We start from the raw sequence: 24,832 nt of genomic DNA, 5'->3' as shown, positions 1-24,832 counted from the left end.
TATTCAGAAAGGAAAGTTTTTTTTGTTTTTTTTATAGACAGGGTTATTGATGAAGAGCACCACTGGTTGACCATTATATGCTGCATATTACACAACAATGTCTCTATTGTTTGTATCATTGCACTATGATTTCTTTACTTATCTCCAGGAAAGACACTGATGTGCACAACTCACTCGGCTAAATCTTAATGATTTTATCAAGCATTTGCAATTTCCATTCAACTTGGAAGATTTAAAAGGAACAATCCATTCTGAGATAGTAAAAATTTAGATAACAATGTACATTGAGTGTAAGTCTAAAGTGTGTGTGTGTGTGTGTGATATATATATGAATGGCCCAAAATTTCAGTTTTCTCTCTCATATATTGAAAGAACTTGTTTTACAACTCACTCATAGAAAAAAAGTTCCACTTAACCAAAATACAAATGAGCAAAATGTGGCAAAAAAATAGACTACTAATTTGTTGCAAAATAATGTGTGGGACTCTAGATATAGAGGTAACCAGTGGTAACAATATAGGGAAACTCGCATGATTAATAATTATTACATGTGAAGATTTTATTATTATATCACTTGTTTGCTGGTTAGGATGAACTCGTTGATTGCAGTATTTCGTACAAGAACTGAACTACATTGATTGTAGTGAAGTAGTATCTAAATAAACCTGAATGTATGGCCCAGGGATTTTTATTAAAAACAACAACAGCAAAAGGCTCTTTAGAGATTAATATAACCATTGATAGCCTGTGTTTACAAACATTTATTAGCAAGCTGACTCAGGAAGAGACAACACTGTAGGCATATGTTCCTAGGCTGTTCCAGCCACCATCAGCCTGCAGGTGCAGTCAAACATGACAGTGGTCTCTCATCAGGCAAAGTAGTGGTTGTCTAAAGCCAGTGATTTGAATAAAAAATTGCTCATTTTAGACAATTTGAAGTGTTAATTTTAAGCTGATGGTGATAACTGAATTATTTAGCATGTAATAAGATATTTTAGAAACATATTTAAACAAGTATATAGTTTCTGTAGTATTTGTACTTCTTTATTACAGCTTTTCTTTTATAGGATTAAACCATAAAAAAACTTAACATTTAACATGTGTGATTGTGTAGGTTTTTGTTTCTCTTAATATTGTTTTGTTAAAGTATTCTAGGAATGCTGATTTTTAAATTTTATATCAGGCAGAAAAACTGTTTAAGCAAGCTTTAAAAGTTGCAGAAACCCAGTATAGGAAAAGTCATCAACTCCAACATCGAACAGCCCAGTATGATGCACTACGGAGTAAGTACAGTAGCATTCCCTAAACATTCTTTGTATCATCATGGAAAACAAATGTGCTTTATCTTAGTTTACTTATAGATTATGAAGTTACATGTGTGTGTACGTTGATTAATTGTGAGTGCTGTATTTTTAATGTACTCCACAGGACGAGACACAAATGTGCTAGTGTATACCAGGAGGAGACTGGCAATGTGTGCCAGAAAACTAGGAAAACTTAAAGAAGCTGTCAAAATGATGAGAGATGTGAGTTTGATTTTTTCTTCATATATTTTGCTAAAACCTTTTTCTTTGGAATCCGTGTATCATTGTATTTTTCCCAGGTTTTTCTATGATTATGATGGAGTTTTAACAACAAGAAAATAATGTGAATTATGCAGACATAATAATATTCATTCAGTATGTGGTTTTTCCACTTTTGTAAATATGATGTAGTCATTCACGTTGGAAGCAGGAGATGAATTCATCTCTTACAGGTTTAAATACTTGTCAACTGGTGGATAATGTTTGAAAATAGTGATATATTTTAAAGTAATAAAGTGAGCATAAATTTTATTTCAAAGATTTTAGTTTATAACAAAGTGTTTTTGTAAACAACATTTGTAGTTTGCTTTCCATCTACTAGCAAATACAGATTATGAAGTGATTCCACCATTAAACACCCTACATCTTATTGATCATAAGAAAAGCATGGTTATTTAATACATAGTCCAGCAAACTTTATACTTTGACCTAGAATTCCTTTAGAATATTCAACATAGTCAATCCATCAACCTGTGAAGATTGTTTGGGATTGACTCATAGACTGGGAATAATTATCCAACAGACCTTTCAGACTAGAAATATGGTCAAGTTCAATTTTTACCCAGTTAGGACATTTATAGATTATAGTGTTTACATAAAAATTTTGGTAGAGTTTGGTTCATTAGGCTCAGAAGAGTTAAGATGCAAACAAAAACACACTTTAACTATATATAAAAGATCTCACACACACATTCTTGTTTATTTTTATGATTAAAATACTGTTGCAGTTGGGGATCAAAATGTACATAACTTGCACGAATGTATTAAAAAAAAGTTGGAAAAAAATCAAATTGAAAAAGTAATGTGGTGAAAGTAATTGAAAGTCCTATTAAAGAAAACTAGCATTTTTTTCTGCTGTTATTAGTTTACAAATATAAAATGTAATATAAAAACAGCTATGTTAATGTTAATTCTGCATAACTATTTAACTCTTTCCAAGTGGGTAATAAGTGCCATGTCATTGTGTTTGTTGACTTGCATTCAAAATTTTATTGAACTACTATTTTATATTTTATGAATTTATGCCCCTAAGTTTGGCATAAAACTATAGATCACAGCTGAAATTTTCATATCGTACATTATTTAATTTCTTAGTTTAAAAATCAATATTAAACACGCAACTAAACATATATTTTTCTGTCAATGGTACGTTCAGTGCACAACTGTTTCATATTAGATTTTTGTGATGTAAAAACACAGTCTGTAGTTTTATGTGAATAAGAAAATCAAGTTACCAATGCCCACAGTGGCCCCACTTACCTCTTTCCATTTTTGGAAACAATTCCTTACATTTATTTACTTCTATGTATAACATGAATAACCATTCAAAAACTCAGAATATCCTCTTAGTAAATTTCTCAGCCATTTTCAAGTATAATGGTTTCATCCTCTTTTTTTTTTTTTTTATGAAGACAAACCTTTGTGCTGATAAGTTGAATCTATTCTGTTTGAAATGTCATATTTTTTTTTAGACATAAATACAGCTTGATTGTGCAACTTGATAAGTTATAGTATAATTATATAGTATTGATGAAGTAATTTATGATAATTTTGATTATTTCACTGTATATAAACACAAATACTAAAATAATTATTTTGTTTCACATCCTCCATATGCAAAATTCTTAAGGCTTAACAAGCTGTCACAAGCTGCAAATGATCACAAAGATTGAAACTGAAGAGAGATAGTTGTTTGCTTTACTTCTTTAATTCCTGTTTTATGTTTTGAGAAAAATAAGGTTAAGAACTTGTTTATAAAAATTGCAGTAATCTATGTATGTATGCAATGTATAATAACACTGCACAACAATTTTTTTATTTTTAAAGTTTTTGCTGATTGTAATAGGTACCTGATGGGTATGTACAAATATAGTTTTGGTTTTGCTTCATCACGTAGGAACTCTGAGAAATACCGGCAATAACATATTTAATTGCATTTATGTTTCTAATATGCTAATAAGTTCAACATAAATAAAAGTGTCTTGCTCCTGATTTTTGTTTGTATTCAATGTCCAGTGCATCACGTTGCAGTGTCCAACAGTGGTCAGGAAACATTGGATTCTAGTTGTCTTGATATCATTTTTCTATTGTAGCAATGTCTTGGTGAAACCAAGATTTCGATGAAATGGTATGTGATGGGCAAATTTGGATGTGATTTTCGTGATCAGCAGCCAAAAATCTGTAAGGAACACCCAACAGTGTTCATGCAGCAAAAACTTTGTTATGCAGTGTAATTGAAATATGGCTGTATTTTATAAAAAACTAACCCATTAAAACACAGCCCTGACATGTCACTTTATAAAGATTAAAGGTCAGTTTTATATTATTTGATAATATAACATAAATGCACATGTGCTTTGTTATTGCACTTCTGTATTGTTAGGCAGACACAGCTGAAAAGTAAAAACAAAATCAGTATAAATGTGTAATGTTATAAGATTTAAGCTGTTTAGTCTAAACATCTATATTTTTGTGTTGCATTCTGTAATTATTTAAGAACAGAAAAGGTATAATTTATGTTTGCTATTTTTTATGGTGGTTTACATTCAATATAACTGACTGAACTTGTGTAAAAATTTGTTAGTAAATATAACAAAGTTTTTTAAAAAAACACAAACAGTTGAGAAAAACAAACTTGACATAATAAGGATTTTACATTAGAAATTTTAGAATTTTCTGATGCATAAAATATAAATTATTTTGCATGTTGAATAGGCAACATGCTTAAAGGAAAAAGGCATTAGAGAAACATTGCTTAACAAACCTTAATATGCTTACTAATTTAAAAGTAATAGCACAAAAACTGTAATAAGCACAAAATGGGATTGAAACCATGTTGAAAGGGTTAAATAGTGAATTGAAATGCATTAGATTTCGTTGGAAAATAGCCCATTTTCCTTCTCCTCACCAAAGATTCTGTCACTGTTGTGGATTTGTCTATGCTTGTCATTAATCAGACTGACTTAGGTTTAGGGTTTTAGTTATAGAGCTGGATTATTTACAGTAGGTGTCTGACTTGTCAGCAATAAATTTAAACAATAAACAAATATGATGCAGTCCAATTGTTTTAAAATAACACTGGGTGTCTCACAAATCTGGAATCATAGGGAGAAATACAGTGTATTCTTAATTTATTATCCAAATTGCATGCCATTAATAGTTCTACACATATCAATTGTTGTTATATTGTGTCATTGGAGTATTTTCATTTTTGAAATATGTACAGCTGGCACTAGAAATGCATTTGTTTGATTTTATGAATGTCTTTTCCATATGGGTCCAGATCTCCAAATGTATATGCAAATATTACACTTTGGTTATCACAATTGTATCCAGAGCTTTAAATAATTTTCTCTTTTTCATTAAAGTTCACACAGCATGGTTCATTTACTTTATCACAATACGATTTTTGATAATTTCACTTTAATAATTGCCATTATACACTGAACTCACATTCATATAGTCTAGATCTAACTAAACTATATTTATTGAACTAATTAGAACTACATTTTGGATGGATATTTATAGCCCAAATACAAGAATTTTAGCAATTGAACTACACTATTTGTTTCATAAACAATTATATAAACAAACCTGTGATAAACTATTGCTTCTAAATCTAAAAAAAACAACAAAAAACAGTCACATCATACATAAGTGAAAAAAGTCGTGTGTGTAACATTATCCCTGATTATAAAAATAAGTTTTATTCTATATATATAAAGAAAGATACAACCATTCAGACTTTCATAGTTAATAAAGATTGAGTAGTACTAATCACAAATTAATAGTAGTTAACTGTGGACCATGTTAAGATAAGGTTCTAACTCTTTGTTAGTATTTTTTGAAATTCAAGACTTGCTGATTAGCACACACTAGGCAATTGTACAATGAATTTTCCTGACTTGTATTGTTTTCAAGACCAAGGTGCACCATAACTAAACTTATCAAATTTGATTATCTTTATCATTTTCATTGAAAACTTGTAAACAAAACTGAACATGTTTTAACCCTTTCCTGATGGGTCATGGGTCAAAGGCCATGTCATTGTTTTTGTTGACTTGCATTCAGAATTTTTGAACTACTGTTTCATGAATTTATGTTAGCAAGTTTGAAATCAAATTGTAATTTCCAATTCAAACTTTAGTATTGTACATGAGTTAATTTTTTAATCTATAAGTAAATATTAGAAGAGCACATCTAAATATATATATTTGTGAGTCATGTATGTTGAATGCAGCACTGTTTAAAACTGCACATTTGTCATGTCAAAATACTAAGTCTATAGTTCTGTACAAATTAGGAACTCTAAGTATTAATATTATCAAGCTAGAATATAAAATAAGAATGTCATGTCTTTTGATTTTGCTGAGAAATGACTTGTGTACTGAATTAAATGCAGTGACCTCATTCACCTCTTTCCATTTTTGATAATAGTCCCTTATGTCATGAGAATAACCAATAAACAACTGAGAATGTCCCTAAGATGGTTTTATCAGCCATTTTAATCTGTGAAAAGATGACAAGATGATTGTTTACTTTTCTTTGTGATTTATTGTCTTGCATTTTAAGAAAGATTAGTTTAATAATTTTTATTTCTAAATAGTAATCATCTATATACATATATAATGTATAGTAATTTAAATGTCACTGTATGTTACAAAATACTAGTCCACTAAAACACAACTATGACGTGGAAGAATAAAGGTCAGTTTTACGTAACTGGACTTATAACATGAGTGCATGTGCATCACGTCAGTGCAAGTTTTTTAATGTTAGCTGGGCATAACTGGAAGGTTAATATATTGCATTATGAGATTTAAACTACTTAGAATAAACATTTATATTTTTGTTTTATAATGTGTGGTAATTTCTAGCACTAAAAAGCATAGTTTATATTTATTTCCTTTATTCTTTTATGATGGTTATGAGGTTCAAGTGACAGATCCCACATGGTTAGAGTGTAGAAAATATTACAGAATATGAAGTATTACTGAAAACAAACATTTGAAATGTATTTAGGAGGTTTTAGAGATTATTCAAACAATATTTGAGATTTTTAGGATAAAGAATATTTTTTTTAATCATAACATTAAATTACTTTGCACTCAAACAGACTGTATTTTCCCAAACAAATCTTTAGTAAAAACACTTCATTAAAAAATGAATTTTTTTTTTTATGAAATACTTGTAATTTTACTAAAAATCTACCAAATATTATGAAGGTACACATGCTGTATCAAATGTTATGGTGCAAAAACTTAACATGTACAAATGTATAGACAAAATCATGTATATCACACCAAATCTGTAGCAAAAGGGAAGAGAAATCAGAGACATGAAAACAGTCTACCCAAACACTAAATTCTGACATGTTGTGTTCTCCAGTTTTTCTAATTGAAATTGACACAGAAAATATCGATATAAAAATCAAAAGAGATTGTAATTAGTGCACGTAGGTGTTATGTTTGTAAAAGGAAATTTAGAAAATAGGAATTACCGTCTTAAGCACAAAAACATTATGGGGGTTAAAATTTAAATTGTATTTATGGGCTTACCAAACACGTCAGTCAAGTTCCAAGGCAAGCATAATCTTCTTCTTTAATGTTGGTTGTATAAATTGGACATTTTCAGAATGCTGAAAACTCATCATGCGTGCATAAACTTAAGTACATAGGCATTGGTAATGTACACTCCATTTATTGTTAGCATTTACTACTGTAATTAGAGTGTTGAACTGACAGTGTTTACAAATGGGACTTCTAGCAATAGACTCAGCATATTCCTGATTTCTTCAGACATTTAAGCTCTTGCATTATTGGAAAACTATTTAATTAATTTGATCTATTCTTGAAATTTAAGAATTATTTTAATCTGATCTCAGTTTTTAAATACATGTCTGAGGCTAAAAGTTGCAATAAGTTTTGCATTGCAAATTATTAACTTTTACTGTGTTGTAGTACCAGTGTCTTACTTCAACATCATTGTACAAGCTTGTGATGACTTTCATCTTTGTGTCTTGACATCTTTCACCTTAATCCTTTAGAAAAAAAAATGTTGCTCAGAAGTTTCAGTGTTATTTTATCTCTTCATTGAACATAGGCTGCACTTAATAAAGGCTTAACTATTGTTTGGTGCAAGATTTTGGTGTCTGTGATAAGAATTATTTTGTATTCTTCCAGAAATCTGGTGTTTAAAAAAACGTATTGTTGTAATAAAGATAACAATTTGATAACAAATATTTTGTGGACTTTTGCTAGTAGCTTAAAAGTATGGCTTGAGAAAGATATTAGATCAAAGATGCTGTACTCCAAGTTTCAATATGTATACTCATACAAAATTTATATATTCAAAAAGAGCAGTTAATGGTATTTCTGAGAATTTGAAAATTTGTTTTATAAACTAAAATTCTATTTAACTGTTGACTAAAATATGAACCCCAACCAGCTATATTACTCCTTGACATTGTAGGTGTTAACTATGAGAAACAACTAATAAAATCTTACAATGTCAAGAAATGTGGAAAATTACAGTGATATGGTCTGGATTTGCAGCTAATCAAGGAATTTCCCATGATGAATGTGTTCAGTATTCAAGAAAATCTGATTGAGGCTTTATTGGAGATGCAGGCTTATGCTGATACACAAGCAGTGCTTGCTAAATATGATGGTAAGTCTTCTCAGTGAATTCTAGTTAAAGGCTTAGTACTGCCTTTAGTGTTTTTTTTTCTTTTGAATTCAGTTATTTGGATATATTTTCTTTTACATTTTAATGCTAATATTTATAGGATCAGAATAGAACCAAATTATAAATAGTACATATAGCTTAAAGTTTGAGTATAGAAACTTATCAAAAACATAGCAATCACACTAGAAACAGAAAGTTTAGTGATATTCAATTTTATTGTCTTAATGCTATAATTAGCCCTACTGTAACAGGTCATGGGTCAAAGGCCATGTTAAAATTTTATTGAACTTCCATTTTATGAATTTATCTCATTTAGTGTGGTATAAAATTGTAGATTATAATTCAAATTTTCATATTATTCATTATTTAATTTCTTAATTTAAAAATAAATATTAAACAAACACTTAAACAACCATGTGTTAAATATAGTACTGGTTCAAAATAGATGTTTGTGATGTCAGAATACAAAGTTTATAGTTTTGTGCAAATTAGGAACTCAGGTTATTGATATTGACAAGCTATAATATAAAATAACTTATTTCCATTTCTACTTGCTGAGTTATCACAACATTAAGTAAATCAAACACAGTGGCCCATGCTCAACTCTTTTTCTTTTTGGAAACGATCTCTTATATGCTTACTCCTGTATATGTCATGTGAATAACCAATCAGAATGTCCCCTTTGTGAATTTCTCAACCATTTTCAAATATAGTGGTGTCCTCTCTTTCTTTCGAGACAAACCTTCACACTGGTTATTTGAGTCGTTATCCTGTTCGAGATTTTATACATTTTAAGATAGAAATACACCTTAGCTATTTACTTGATAAATTATAATGGAATTCTGTGGTATTGATCAGATAATTGATTATTTTTTGGGGTTATTCAAATGTATATATAAAACTTAAAAAAATTTAATTTAATTTCCTTCACGTGTGAAATTTCTTAAGCCTTAGTAAACTATTACAAGTAGCAACCAAGTACAGATATGGTGCTACCTCGGTTCTCGAACTTAATCCATTCCAGAAGGCTGTTCAAAAAGTGAATCAATTTTTCCCACAAGAAATACTATAAATTATATTAATTCGTTACAGACCTCCAAAAATTACGCATTACGAAGCATTTTAAGTAAAAGTATTGCTTATTTATACCTGTATAATAATACTTGCATGCATAAAGTCAACCACAAAAACTATAAACACAATAAAAAAAAAAAATTAAATGAAAATTTAACTGCACTTTTACCTGTGCTGAGGAGAGCTGATGGCGTAAGTGAAAGGTGATGAGGAACGTGGAGAGTAGGAGGATTATTATTGTTTGGAAGGGGAGTCATCTTCCTTAAAAACGTCAGGTAACTCTCCTTCTGGGGTTCTTTCTCTTTTCTGTCTCTTTGCACTGCTACAACCTGCTTGAGACTCACTGGACCTATTTCTCACTAAAAACTTGTCTAATGAGGTTTGTTTCTGCTTGGCACCTTCCCCATGTCTCACCACACTACGTATGCCACTTCTCTTCCTAAATTTTTCAAACCAATCCCTACTAGCCTTAAAGGCATTACTTGTATCAGCACTCATTCCAGGGGTGTTTTTCAGGAGATCAGCATGCAACTGCTTTGCTTTCTCATAAATGATGGTCTCAGAAATGCTATCACCAGCTAACTGTTTTTCGTTTACCCAAATTAACAACAGTTTTTCTAGCTCTTCCATTGTTTGTGATCTTTGTTTCGTAAGCACTGTCATTCCTTTTGCAACATCAGCTCCTTTGATGACCTCTTTATTTTTCAGTATGGTGCAGACTGTAGACTTCGCCATACCAAACTGTGTAGCAAGATCAGACACACAAACACCACTCTCATATTTTGTTATGAGATCTTTTTTTCACTTCTGTTGTGGCTCTAACTACTTTTCTTTTTGATTTGCTGCTTTCATTATCCTTCTTTGACCCCATGGTGGCTTATTTAATCAGAATATTTAGAAAAAAAAAGGAAAACGAGAACGTTCACAGCAGATTTTAGTGGGGGTGTGGACTGAGCGACAGGTGCGGGTAAAATGTTTTGGGCAAGCTTGGCAATGGCCGAAAATGGCCGAAGGGTTGTTCGAGTCATCAGTCAGGTTATTTCGGGGGTTCGGGCCACAACAGCTTGGTTCAGGAACCAAGTTTATATTCAACAACCAAGCCTTTTTTTTTCCTCAAACAATATGTGTGAAAACCGAATTGTTCAAGAAGGCAGTCATTTGAGAACCGAGGTACCACTTCATGTTGAAATTAAAATAGATAATTGTTTGCTTTATATCCTTATTTACTGTTCTGTAATTTAAGAAAAATGTTTTAGAATCTGTTTGTAAATAGTAATAACCTAAATACATATACGGTTTATAATAAATGAAATGGGACTATTTTATCAAATACCAGTTCACTAAAACACAACTAAGATGGGTCACTTTGTAAAAACTAAAGGTCGGCTTTATATTATTGGACATGTAACATAATACACATGCACTAGATCATTTTTAGGCAGATACAGCTCAAATGTCAATATAATAAAAATAATAAATATGTATAAATATGTTACGAGATTTAAGCTAATTAGTCTGAACATTTATTTTTTCATTCAATAATCTGTAGTCATTTTAGAATGAAAAAAGCATAATTTATATTCATTTCTTAATTTTATATGGTTGTTACAAGATTGGTCAAAATGACTAAACACATTCAGAGATTTCTTACTGAAAATAACAAAATATTAAAATATTTCATGAGAAACGTTTGATAAAACTATCTGGACATTATAAGAATTTTTCATGTGAAATTTTAAAATTTTTTTATCATATAAGTGTTTTTAATCTTAAAAGAATGAAAATTACTTTGCATATTGGGTAAGCAATATGTAAAAATTAAAAATTCGTGAGAAAAACATTGCTTAACAAACCTTAAGATGTAATAAATAAGATGTGTATAAAAACATTGTAATGTTTACTGATAATCTGTCATGTTACATGAACGTAAGCTTACTAATTTATTATTTTCTATAGTTTGAACTGTAGTAATCCAGACGATTACATTTATGGTGGATGTTCTCTACTGGACCATTAATTCACATACCAAATTTCAAGGTAGTCCCTTAAGAAATACACAAGATATAAAATCTCCAATTTTGTTTGAGGTTTTTTCCTTTTTCTATCTTCACACTAAAAGTATGGAAACTTTATTAGATGAAAAACATACTTAAATTTTATGGAGTTTTTCATATGTGGTACACTTGTGGATTTTTACAACCTACAATTTGTCAAATTTGGTCTAAATATAAGTCACATGTGCAAAACTCTTTAACAAAAACTATTCATTTTTTCTGGATTTGCTTGCACATTCCTATGCAAAAAAATATATGAGCTATTGGCCTGAAATTTTTAGTACAGCTTCATCTAAGAGGAAAGGTGGAGAATTTTTTTGTATTTTTGTCCTTCGAATTAAATATAGCTGATTTACAGCAGCAAAACTATAGGGTTGAAATCACATGTAAATTTGCAAATATTGTTTAGGCCAAGCAAACTAGATTAACAATTTTGAGCTTAAGTTTACAAAAAGATCATTTAAGTGGACAGTTATCATTTGTTGTTCATTGCCAACTCTTAAGCATAAATTTGTTAAGTTTTATGAAATTCTCTTAATTAAAGATCACTTAGTGTCGTGATATTATAAAGATATCTGATGTGTCGAACTGAATGTGATACAGGTGGTGATAAGAAACTGTCAACCTAGTTTTCATATCATCAGTATAAAAGAAGTCATTAACACTGTTTTAGATAGTAAAAAGTGCTACCATATATTGTCAAGAATTTGGTTGGTTCTGTAAAATATCTATTCTGTATAATAGGCATGTGGTTCTAAACAGTCTTCAGGTGATGATTTGACTCCCCCACCTTGCCAAACATGTTTGCCTTTTCACCTGTGAGGGTATTAGAATGTAAATTTCAATCCAACTTTTTGTTATTTTAAGAGTAGCTCAAAAGTTGACAGTGGATGACAATGACTAGTTGCTTTCTCTCTTGTCTTTCACTGTTAAATTAGGGACAATTAGTGCAAATAGCCCTCTTGTAGCTTTACATAAAATTCAAATCAAATCAGGTTTTGTCAGCCTGATAAGTTAATGCTTAAATGAGCTAAGAAAATTCATCAAAAAAGTACATATGAATTAATGTAAAACAGATTAAAGCTTCTTAAAGTGATTAAGTAAAGCCTTAAGATTAATGATTAAAAAATCTACTTGTTTATTATTTATGCTTGTTATAGTAAACACAGTAAAACTGCATTCAATTGTTTTTATTCAAAACAAAGTTCACTATTTCATAAAGTATTTATTGGAAGCTTTACATTAATGTAGGAAGGTGTAACTTGTAACTGAAATCTATAATAAAGATAAGCATTTTAAGTGTTCCTCAAAAGATTTCACAAAGAAATATTGTTTTTTTAATTATCATAGTTGAGAATTCATAAAAATACTACATATATAATTGATACACTTTGATTTTTGTTTCATGTGCTCTGAATCTTATGATCTAATTTTGTTGAGTTAATGCTATTGATACGATACACAATATATAGTTCAGAACAGCTAATTTTAATTTGCAATTGATAATATTGAATATGTATGTATATAATATTACATTTTCATCCTTAGATTTTCACCAGATGTAGCATCTAAAAGAGGACTTAGTACAGCAGAAATGAATGCTGTTGAAGCCATCCATCGAGCAGTTGAGTTTAATCCTCGTGTTCCTAAGGTACTTGAGCTTTTATTTTATGGATCATAACAAGCCTATCTGCAGTAAATTTGCTAATACAACACGTATAGTCTCTACTAACTAACTTGGAGTATTATATTAGAGGAAATTCTTGTATTTAGTGTGAAGTGAAAAATTTAGTAAAAAGTGTATTTTATTGGAAAATCATTTACATGTTTTTAAAATTGGTAGTAGTAGACTTGATTGGTGGTCCCACAGATCCTGAAATATGTAGCAATATGATAATTAACTACTGGATCTTGAAATAACACTCAGTGTTCTGAATATTTCTAAACTGTATACGGATGCAGTGCTATATATGCTAGTGGAGCACATTATACCACAAAATATTATTTCAGTATTGAAGATAAAAAGTTGTTTCTTGTTAACATAACATGCACAAGAATGGATCCAAGAAACATGTGACTCACTCCTTGAGCCTCTGCCAAACTATCATTTCTTGCTACTCAGACAGTTTTTTCATTCTTTAATGTTTCACCTTTGTGCTTAGTAAAGTGATCATTTGTTCCTTCAGGATTATCTATTCAAACCTACCCTGCAAAATTCAAAGCAGTAAAAACGCAAACCTATCTTTTTATATTTCTCAGAAAATTATGTTTCCTTAAGTTCATGTAAGGTGCTGGCCTTCTAGTATTGCCAACAACAACTCATTCACTAAACGAATAATTTTGTTAATGATAAAATAAAACTGCCTTAATTCTGTATATGGTCTTAGTCATTTTATCTAACATTTTAACCACCATGTAATCATGAAACTGTACATACTATAACTCTGAATGTAAAGTGACAGTATGTAGTGAAATTTGAATGCAAAGAAAATCAAACTTTTAAATAAAATAGTTGTGATTTATTTGTTATTTTACAAAGTCATTATTGAGTAAGTTTGAGTAAAGGGTGGTTTCATGCCAAGAATACAAACACTTACCAATATAGTACTTCCCTATTCTTATTCATTGCTGTTCCCTATGTGCAAAATTTTTATTTACACATGCCACAAGCCTTCTGTTCCACCTATTGCAATTAAGTGATTCCAACATGTCATGTAAGTCTTCATGTATCACCTCTCCACCCAATAGAAGCATAGTGCACTCACATGACACGTTACTCACTCTTTGAGCCTCTATCAAACTATCATTTCTTATTACTTGGACATGTTATGTCATTCTTTATTTTTTTTATGTTTGTGCTTAGTATACTTGTGAATTATTCTTAATTTGTTCAAATTTCTAGATTTTTGGGAGTTTGAAATTTGCCTTCATTTATCTCAACTTATTCTAGTTGCATTCCAAAGCTAATATTACCACTTTGGGAGTCATGCTTACAAATAGCACTATTTTACTGGTCACAAGTGTGGGTGCCCCTGTGCCATTTTGGTATCTTTTTTTTGTTTTTACTATGGGAATTGAACATGAAACGAGTCTGTCTTTTCTTCCAGTTCTCACCTGCGATTTCTCTTGTAGACACCAACCCTGTTTGAGCAGACAGAGATTTTAATAGCCTTTTTCCACCACTGGATTTCTAGTGTTCTTCATTTCCATTAAGTAGTCTCCATTCTCAATATGGAAATATATATACTTTCCACATTTATGATTGCTTTTGTTTGTATTACTCAGTGCACATTTTTTGTCTTATTTTAACAGGAGTTTGATTTTCTGCTGTCCAGTCTTTCATCAAATCTCACCTCTTGCTTTGTAATCCACTGCTTGCCAAACAGTTCACCAACTTTGGAAAGATAATACATTTTACAATGTATGCTATTATTAATATTATTATCTGTAATTATTTAAATTCCATAACATACTCTTATTCGTATTAGTTAACACTACGTTATATTATGGTTCATAATTTGTCTTTGTTATTTTTCTTATATACCATTCATTTACTTTTAACATAGTATGCCCTTCATTTGTTTAACCATTTGTAATGGTTCATAATTTGTCTTTATTTTTCTTATGTACCATTCATTTACTTTTAACATAGTATGTCCTTCATTTGTTTAACAATATTATTTTCCTACTTTTATATCATCATTTCTGTTCCTGTTTCATTAATAAACTTTTTTATTCAATTAATTCTTGAATCAGGGCCCACATAGGTTTCTCTCAGTATTGCACCTGTTTATTGTTCAGTTTCATTTTTCTTTTTGTTCTTGGATTATCCTTTTGTTCTCTACTGTTAGATTAGGCTTAACTAGTTTTTGGTCTTTTCAGTTTCACACTGTTTCTAGTGTAGGCTTCCTCATTAGTTCTGTTGCTATTTTGTTTGATTTGGCTTAATTACTGTATTATTATTCTCAAGGTGGATTCTTACAAGTACAAACTGGACCCTTATTGTGTTATTTGTTGGGGTTCCAACCCCTCTTACTTTCATTTTTACCCTGGATGGATGGAGAAAAAAGTATAACATTTAACTGAATGATTATGACCTACTTATATTGCAGGTTGGTATGCAACTCTCATGAAAGTTCTTTACAAAAATAAAACCAGTTAATGAAATAATTTTAAATTTGTGTTGCACAATCCTAATAGTAAGTAGTTTGAGAAAAAATAAGACATTTTTTATTTTTCTGCTATTTATAATAAAATGATCATTTTTTCATGTAGTTATATACACTCAATTATAATAGTTCACAGGCAAAGTGATTTTCATTTTGAGCATAAAAATACTATTTATTATATTATAGTTTTCAGATCTCATTTACATAATCCTAGAACATCCTAAATGAATATCAAATGATTTTCAAAGTAAAGTTTGTTTAATTTCCCATTTTCCCTATTATATCATTAACTCTACATATTATTGTTAATACACAGTGCAATGAAATGATTACATTTAAGAAATTGGAATATGTACATATCTTTTAAATATTGAGATTGTTCTGTAATATTTTTTTCTCATACATAATTTAACATCTTTAACTTCTCACTTGTAGTTTATTATTAAATCTCCTTTTCAGTTCTTTGTCTTTTATTGTTGATGCAGGTATTTCAACTTGTCCTTCCCAATGCAACCTCATGGTTGTAATAGATATTACAGGGCAGGTCGCCCACAAACTCTTTCATTAACACGTGCTCACGTGAATATTGCCATCTTGCTTAGACATTTGTACAAGTAAAACCACATCAAGTTAAATGTATACAGTCATAAAATTTTAAAATATACATTTAAGAGCACAAATGATACATAACCAATTAAAATGTAAACGTAAAACCTAAATCTAATATACCTGTTTAGCAAATTAATACATATAAGGTAAGAAATACTTGCCAAATACTAGGTACACTTCAATAGAACAGTGGACTATACTTCTTTTCTATCTTATACTACAAATCCATTCATTGAGAAAACTTTATAACTGAATAATGGGAAATCTCCTCTATTCAATGGTAGTAAACTTGTCATTGAACTTCAAACTGTCACCTAGCAACATAGCTTTGATTTTGCAGATGGGTGTGGCTAACCTTAAGTTTTGAAATATTAGAACGCAAAACCCCAATGAGAAATTATTGGAAATTTTCCAGACACTAACAAAATACAGGTGGAACTTCAATTTCACCTTGTTTGCCAACAGTCTCTATTCTAACAGTATTGTATGTAATTGCTTGTAAAATGTTAGACTTGTAACTGCAAGCAGATCATGTGATAGCAAAACCTGCAGTTTTTATTCTTGTTTTAAATATTTCCTTTTAAAAAAAAGGAATAAAATTTAGATAATGTAGAACTTGAAGTTATAATGTACTTCTGAATAATAATTTCATTGAAATACATTCATGTTAAAATAGTTTAATTATACTTTTGAATGTAACTCAGTAAAATTCACAGAAGAGGTTTAAAAATGGCTGCTGTGGCTAAGGGGTTAAAACCCCCTAATAACATTTCTTATCCAGAGGCTCAAAATTGTTGTTTCCTACTCCATCTCAGACATACGATGCTGCACTGTGTTTCACCACTACTGAATGAGCAGACGGTGCTTTCTGTACTTCAGTCAGAGTCTTTTTCACCACATATGAAGAGTCATTTGATCTCATTGGATAATTGAGATGAGAAGTCAGTGTTTCTATCCCTATCATTCCTTCCATTGCTGGAATCTATGTCTACTGACAGAGAAACCTGCCCACTTGACCCAGGACATGATCTATGAAGGTCAACAGACATTTTTCTAATAAAGGAAGATAGTGTGGCTGTAAACTGAAGAGTTCTCCTCCACCTAAGTGAAAATGGCCACTTTGATACAGTGGAAATGTTAAGGCTCATGTTCTAATCTGGATGACATTAAGGCCTTAATTAATTTGTATTATTTTGTGTGTCTTTTACGACAGGAAACATTTCTGAAATGTGCCGATACAGTCACATCTAAGCAATTTTCTTTATACCAAAATGACAGATTATGTGATGGGTGAGTGCATGAAAGGGTGGCACTGCTAGTCAATGAGCACATGCCCTTTTTATTTTTGTCACTCAATACACTCTTGAAGGCCATATCCATTAATGTTTTCTCTGGTCTTACAATCACTGTTTGTTCTCTTTACCTGTCTCCTGGAGAGTCTTATGATCAATGAGATCTTGATGTTGTTATTGGACAGTTACCATCTCCCATTTTAATTCTGGGAGACTTTGATGCACACGATCCTTTCTGGGGTGGTGATAATATTGATCATAGGGATTGTTCTGTAGAGTGTATGCTGTAGGATCACTTATCTCTTCCATACTGAATCTTACACTTACTTTCATGCACTTAGTCTTTTACTGTCATTGATCTCTATATGCGCTCCTCGGTGTGGATACTTGTACGTGGTGAGGGGATCTCTGAGGGAAGATTTTGTTCTTTCAGAGTACCTGCTCTAAGATCTAAACATCCACCCATGAATTTGCTGTGCATGGCAACCTGTGAAGGGAAGGAGAGGATCCTGGTAGTTGAGGAGTCCAACCCTAACACACCACATTGGCCTTGAATTCCTGTAGACAGACAGCCTTGGGATGGCCCTTAGGGTCAATCGAGTGGTCAACCAAGAACCAGTATTGGAAGTTTTCAACAGGTGTTGTGGACAAGCATCTGAAATTGGTGTTTGGATATAGTGCTCACGAAATCCTGGCATTGCTACAATGTCCTTGTTTGACATTGTAGTGCATTCCCTCATAGGGCTCTATGGTGGGTGGGATCAGTGGGCACCGAAATTTCCCTTTTTTTTATCATGGATCCCCCAAATAAAAACTTAAATAAAATAGTGAAAAACAGACCATAGGTAAATGACCACGTCTTGATTCTGAGCAACATTTGTACTTATCCTACATTCTCTTTCAGACAAACCTTTAGGGCAAATGTCCCCCTTTTTTATTCAGAAGGGACTGAAAGGACTTGCTGGCCCTCCAATGTCAGTAAAGAAGCTTCATTCTGGTGACATATTGATGGAAACATCCACATCTCAACACAGTGAACTCCTCTTGCATTCAAAGGTGATTGGGGATATACCTATTGAGGCTATGCCTCATGCAACTTTGAATTCATCACGAGGAGTTATTGTTGACAGCGATCTGAAGAACATCCCCGAGTCATAGATTCTCACTGATTTTTCCACACTGCAGAAACTCCTTGGGAGACGTATCTCTACTCGAAAAGAAGGAATTATGATGCTGACCAATGCCCTCATTTTAACATTTACGTCACTGCATCCACCTGCCACCATCAAGACAGGTTATCTTAATTACAAGGTACAACCATTCATTCCAAAACCTCTCTGATGTTTCTATTGTCAGAGGTTTGGCCACTGAAAAACATCATGTCCTGGTTTCCTGACGTGTGCTCGTTGTGATGGCAATGACCATGATGCCTATGAGTGTGAAACAGACCCTCATTACATCAATTGCAGTGGCTCTCGCCCGTCCTACTTTCATTCTTGCCCTAAATGGTTGGAAGAAAAATAGGTGCAGCATTTGAAAATAATTCATAACATTAACTATCCTGAGGCTTGAAAGTTGCTGTCCACTGCTTCATCTCAGATGTATGCTGCTGCACTTTGTTCCACAACTACAGTGGGAGTGCAGACAGATCTCTCTGAACCTCCAAAAGAATCATCCTCAAAACAAATGGACAGTCGTTTGACCTCCAATGTTAAAAAAGTTGATGAATTAACTTCAACACCCATCTCTGTCCCTTACTTACATTCCAACAAACCCCAAGATCCACTTCCTTTGGTTCTGGGTACAGGCATTTCCTCAGATACATCTTTTCCTTCCACCCCAAGATGCAAAACAATAATTCATTCACATCCTCAGTCACTGGAATTCCAACAGCAAAGGCCTGCCCAAATGACCCAGGGCAAAATGCACGGAAGTCTATAGACCTCCCTCGAATATGGACAGTAAGGAAAAAAGACATGGTTGTAAACAGACGGGTTTTCTACCCAATTAGCCTACACATAAATAAAAATGGCCACCTTGATACAATGGAACTGTTGAGGTTTACGTTCTAATCTGGATGACATCAAAGAACTGATTCCTTCCTACCATCTTGTATGTCTTTCCTTTCGAGAAACATTTCTGAAACCTGCCAATACAATCACCTTTCGGCAGTTTTCTTTGTACAGAAATGGCAGGCTGTGTGATGGACGAGCGCATGGAGGGATGACACTGTTGGTTGATCAGCATTTGCTGATCTTTGCCCCCTGTCTTTGCCACTCGAAACACCCTTGGAGGCCTTAGCCATCCGTGTTTCCTTGGATCATACCATCACTGTTTGTTCTCTCTACCTGTCGTCTGCAGAGACATATGATCAATCAGACCTTGATACTTTCATTGAACAGCACTTGTCTCCCTTTTTAATCTTGGAGAACTTTAATGCACATCATCCCCTCTGGAGAAGTGCTGATATTGATAGGGAGGGGTTGCTCTGTAGAGCATATGCTTTCTGATCACAACCTTTCACTTTTCAATGCTGGTTCTTCTACTTATTTTCTTGCATCTAGTCAGTCCTTTACTGCTACTGATTTCTCAGTTTGCTCCCCTTCACTATTCTCCCACTTTTCATGGAGGCTTGACAATAATCCACGAGACAGTGATCATTTTCCTAGAATTTTGAGAGAGATTAGTTGTGGTCAGTGCCACCTGACCCATATGCCCTAGTGGAAGCTGGTTCAGGCAAACTGGCCCTTTTTCACTGCTCCCACAGAACTTGATCCTGCCATCTTCTGTAAGCCATTAATAGATGACTGTGTGGCAGCAGTAACTGACTATTATACAGGCAGCTGCTCAATGTATTCCTGAAACCTTGACACGTTTTCCACTATATTCTCATCCGTTGTGGAATGCTACCTGCCACATGGCACAGAAGGCTCAAAAATGGGCCTGGGATACTTTCCGTAGATATCCCACACTCTTGAACTGCATCGCTTTCCAACGAGCCCATGCACATGCTCGGTGGGTAACACACCAAAGCCACTAGGACAATTGGCATATCTTCGACCACCAGTTTTAAAGTCATAGAGGGATCACCTTTTTCCTTTCCAGCTGATTGTATTTATGACTATAATTGTCCCTTTACACTGATGGAACTCAAACTGGCCCTTCAGTCTGGTAGTACCTTGGTTGGATCTGATAATGTATGCTATGACTTTCTATGCCATCTATCTCATGCTTCTCTTGTTATTTTTCTGATTGTTTTTAACCAGATCTAGCAGGAGAATGTTTTTCCTGATGCCTGGTGTCAAGCTATTGTCCTACCTTTCTCTAAGCCTGGGAAGGATCCCAAGTTACTTTCAAATTACCATCAATTGCTTTGATGAGCTGTTTCTGTAAGATCTTGGAGAGATGGTTAATGCTCATTTTGTGTGGTTTCTCAAGTCAAACAACCTCCTCTCGCCCACCCAGAGTGGGTTCCGACAACAGAACTCCACTGTGGACCACCTGATTCAACTTTAAATGCCAATCAGAGAAGCCTTTTTCAAATGACAACATCTTGTATTGATATTCTTTGACATTGAGAAGGCTTGTGATACAACATGGAGGTATGGCATTTTGCAAGACCATATATATATGGGTTATCTGGCCATTTACCCATTTTTATTAAAAATTCTTTAATGGACAGGTGATTCCAAGTTTGTGTGGGTTGGACACTTTCCTGTTCTTTTCTACAGGAACTTGGAGTCCCTCAGGGCTGTGTTTTGAGTGTCACACTTTTCAGTATAAAAATTAATGTCACCACTCTGTGTTGATGACTTTCACATCTCATGTTAGTTGTCAAACATGAGGTATGTTTTTTAGCAGCAGTTACAGACTGCCCTTAATCATTTACTGAAGTGGACCACAGCAAACGGTTTTTACTTCTCTCTCTCTAAAACCGTATGAATGCACTTTTCCACCAATGGGGTACTCACCCTAATCCTGAACTCCGTATCAGTGAAGTTGTGCTGCCTTTGTTCCCTGAGACAAAGTTCTTGGGGCTTATTATTGACCGTAAGTTGACCTTTATACCACACATCAAATAGCTACAGGTTAAATGTACAAGAGCATTGAACATCCTCTGTGTCCTCTCTTCCACCACTTGGGGAGTGAATCGATGTTCTATATTAAAGACATGTCATTCTCTTATTCGATCGAAATTCAACTATGGATCACTGGTCTCTGGCTCTGCCAGACCATCAGCCTTAAAGATGCTGGGCCCCATTCATCATGAAGGACTTTGGCTCTGCATTGGAGCTTTCTGCAGTTCAGAGCTTATACATAGTCTCATGAACCTTCTTTGCACCTCCGCCATTTGAAACTGTCTTTACTATATGCTTCGAAAATTCATTCCTTACCAAAGCATCCCACCTGGGGTTTGTTTTCCTTCCTCGGTGGGCCATACTATTTCAGAAAAGATGGTCTGCCATTGCTCCTTTTGACCTTCGTATCCAGGTGCATTTGGATGAATTGGGTCTGATCTTAGATAACATTGCTGTTTCCACTGGTCAGCCCATCAAACTATGGCTTATTACAGTCCCCAAATGTGACCTTTCTTTAAGTCATCTGAGAAAAGCAGATACTCCCGATTGGAAGTACTCTCTTTTATTTGCGGAACATCTTTCCATTCCTGTTTATACAGATGGTTCAAAATCAGGTGACTCTGTGGGCTATGCCATGGTTTGTTGTAGTTCGGTGGTTGCACGCAGAACACCCTTTACAGCTTCTGTTTTCACTGCTGAACTGTATGCCATTTCTCTTGCCCTGGATCATATAGAAGCTAAGTTGTACTCAAACTGCACTATTTATACTGACTCGCTTAGTTCTCTACTGGCTTTGGAATTGCTTTACATTGGTTCACACCCTTTTCTTGCTGATGTTCAGAACCGACTGGCTCATTTCTCTTTCACATCTGCCTCTATCCAGTTTTTCTGGATACCAGGCCACGTTGGTATTTGCAAGAACAAAATTGCCATCACCACAGCTAAATCTGTGTTATCCTGCACTGTCATCACTGTGCCTGTTCCATACATGGACTATGGTTTTGTATACATGGCTGAGCTATGTGCCAGCTGGCAGTCGACTTGGACTGAGCAACATGAAAACAAGCTTTTCCAAATAAAATCCTATATTGGATTTTGACTATCTTGCTTCCATAATATGGCCTGGCATGGCCAAGCGCGTAAGGCGTGCGACTCGTAATCTGAAGGTCCAGGGTTCGCGCCCGCGTCGAGCTAAACATGCTCGTCCTCCCAGCTGTGGGGGCGTATAATGTGACGGTCAATCTCACTATTCGTTGGTAAAAGAGTAGCCCAAGAGTTGGCAGTGGGTGGTGATGACTAGCTGCCTTCCCTCTAGTCTTACACTGCTAAATTAGGGACGGCTAGCACAAATAGCCCTCGAGTAGCTTTGTGCGAAATTCTAAAAAACAAACAAACAAACAAGCTTCCATAAGGTTTGGAAAGAGGAAGTTTTTTCTAACTAGACTATGCATTGGTTACAGTTTTTTAACTCATCATTTTCTTTTATCACAATAAGCCACATTTTACTTTCCTGCCATCGTTATGACTCTCAACAACGGTGCCATTATAAACGTGTTCTGTCCCAAGGTTTGTCCATAACATTGTTATTGGTGATGGTGACACTGTCTATCTTAGAAATGTTGTTAGTTTTTTAAAGGCCATTAATCTTTTTAATGCCATTAAAGTTTTTGATTTATACATTAAACCTTTTTTAATGTGGTTCCCATTTAAGAATCAGTCCATCTAGTTTGATATGAAATTAGAAAATGGCCGTAACATTAAATAACTCAAAATCAAGACTGGAAAGGCCAACTTCAGGTGACTAACGCTGCTGTTTGAACTATCCATTTGAACTTACTGTTAGTCAACCTGGCGAGTTATTATTAAAATTTTGCCACATGTCTTTTAAAACTTTTATTACTTTTTGAAAATGGCCATAACATCAAATTATTGTGAACCAGGACTGGAAAAGTCAACTTCAAGTGACTGATGCTGGTTTTTGTACTTACCTGTTAGTCTTTCTGACAAGTTATGATAATTACAATTATGCTACACAACATTCTTTACAACTTGCATTACTGTTGTTTTTCTGTTAACTTTATAGACTAGATGTAAACATTGGTTTTATGCTATTTATGTTTTTTAAACTTTGTTTTATTTTATCTTAATTTCCTTTAATGAACTTCACTAAATTTAATTTAATTTTACCTTTTTATCAGATGTTTGACACAGATAGCCTAGCTGCTTTGTGGCATAATACACTAAATCAACTAATCAACCAACTCTATGTGCTCCAGTTCATTCTCTTGTTTTTCTTGGAGGTTTGATAGTGATTCACTCAGCAGTGATCATTTTCCTGTTGGGTTGAGGGAGCTCGGCCATGGTCAGTGCTATGTGACCCATGTACCTTGCTGGAAGCAACAGGCTAAATGGCCCTATTTCACTACTTTTTCAGAACTTCATTCTGCCTTTGTCTCTCTGCCATCAACAGATGATTGCATGATAACAGTGACTGACTGTGTTATCCATACAACTGCTCAATCTGTTGCTGAGACCTCAATATGTTTTCTACAGTATCCTTGTCTATGGTGGAGTTCTGCCTGCCAGGAAGTATGGAAAGCTAAGAAAAGGGCCTGAGATACCTTCTAACCACATCATTTATCAGTGGGCAAATGCCCATGCTTGGCAAGCCAGGTGTCAAAGTCAAAAAGGAATCTTGGATTAAATTCACAGCTAGCATTTCTTCTACCACTAGTTCCAAAATCATCTGGGACTAGATTTGTAGGGTAAATAGGAAGTATGCCTCCCATCCTCATTCTATCTTGCTCTCCAGTAGTCAGGAAGTTGCTGTTTTACAGAACATTGCCAATATTCTGTGATGGATTGATTGCCTCTTTTCTTTTAAGTCAATGATCTTAAGAACTACAATCACTCCTTTACACTGGTGGAACTCAAACTTGCACTTCCTTAGTTTGGGAGTATGTTGTTGAGCCTGATGATGTTCAATAAGAAATACTTCACCATCTCTGTCCTGCCTTTATTTCTGTTCTTGTTGTTTTTAACCATATCTGGTGGGAGAATATTTTCCTGATTCTTGATATTGGGCTACATTCCTCTCTTTCTCTAAGCCTGGAAAGGATCCCAAGACTCCTAATTATCATCCAGTTGCTTTGATTTGCTGTTTTTATAAAGTCTTAGAGAGTTGGTTAATGCTTGTCTTGTTTTGTTCATCAAATCAAACAACCTTCTGTCACTTACCAAGTGTGAGTTCTGTTAGTAGTTCTCAAGAGGGAACATATATTTTTG

The 24,832-nt window shown here is 33.5% G+C and overlaps 1 pseudogene across 1 annotated transcript in view; it reads left to right on the top strand.

Annotated features, from left to right (window-relative positions):
- Positions 1-24,832, top strand: part of LOC143251277 (suppressor of tumorigenicity 7 protein homolog) — a 74,687-nt pseudogene that overhangs the window by 35,480 nt on the left and 14,375 nt on the right. Inside the window, exons 7-12 of the transcript XR_013028554.1 lie at positions 1,184-1,283; positions 1,429-1,526; positions 8,138-8,252; positions 12,958-13,049; positions 17,654-17,754; positions 23,848-24,136. The product of XR_013028554.1 is annotated as a suppressor of tumorigenicity 7 protein homolog (transcript). The remainder of the gene's footprint in view (positions 1-1,183; positions 1,284-1,428; positions 1,527-8,137; positions 8,253-12,957; positions 13,050-17,653; positions 17,755-23,847; positions 24,137-24,832) is intronic.

The sequence above is a fragment of the Tachypleus tridentatus genome, chromosome 5, assembly GCF_004210375.1.
Source record: "Tachypleus tridentatus isolate NWPU-2018 chromosome 5, ASM421037v1, whole genome shotgun sequence".
NCBI classification, from domain to species: domain Eukaryota; kingdom Metazoa; phylum Arthropoda; class Merostomata; order Xiphosura; family Limulidae; genus Tachypleus; species Tachypleus tridentatus.
Note: the sequence above shows the minus strand (reverse complement) of the source record. Positions and strands in the feature narration are given on the sequence as shown.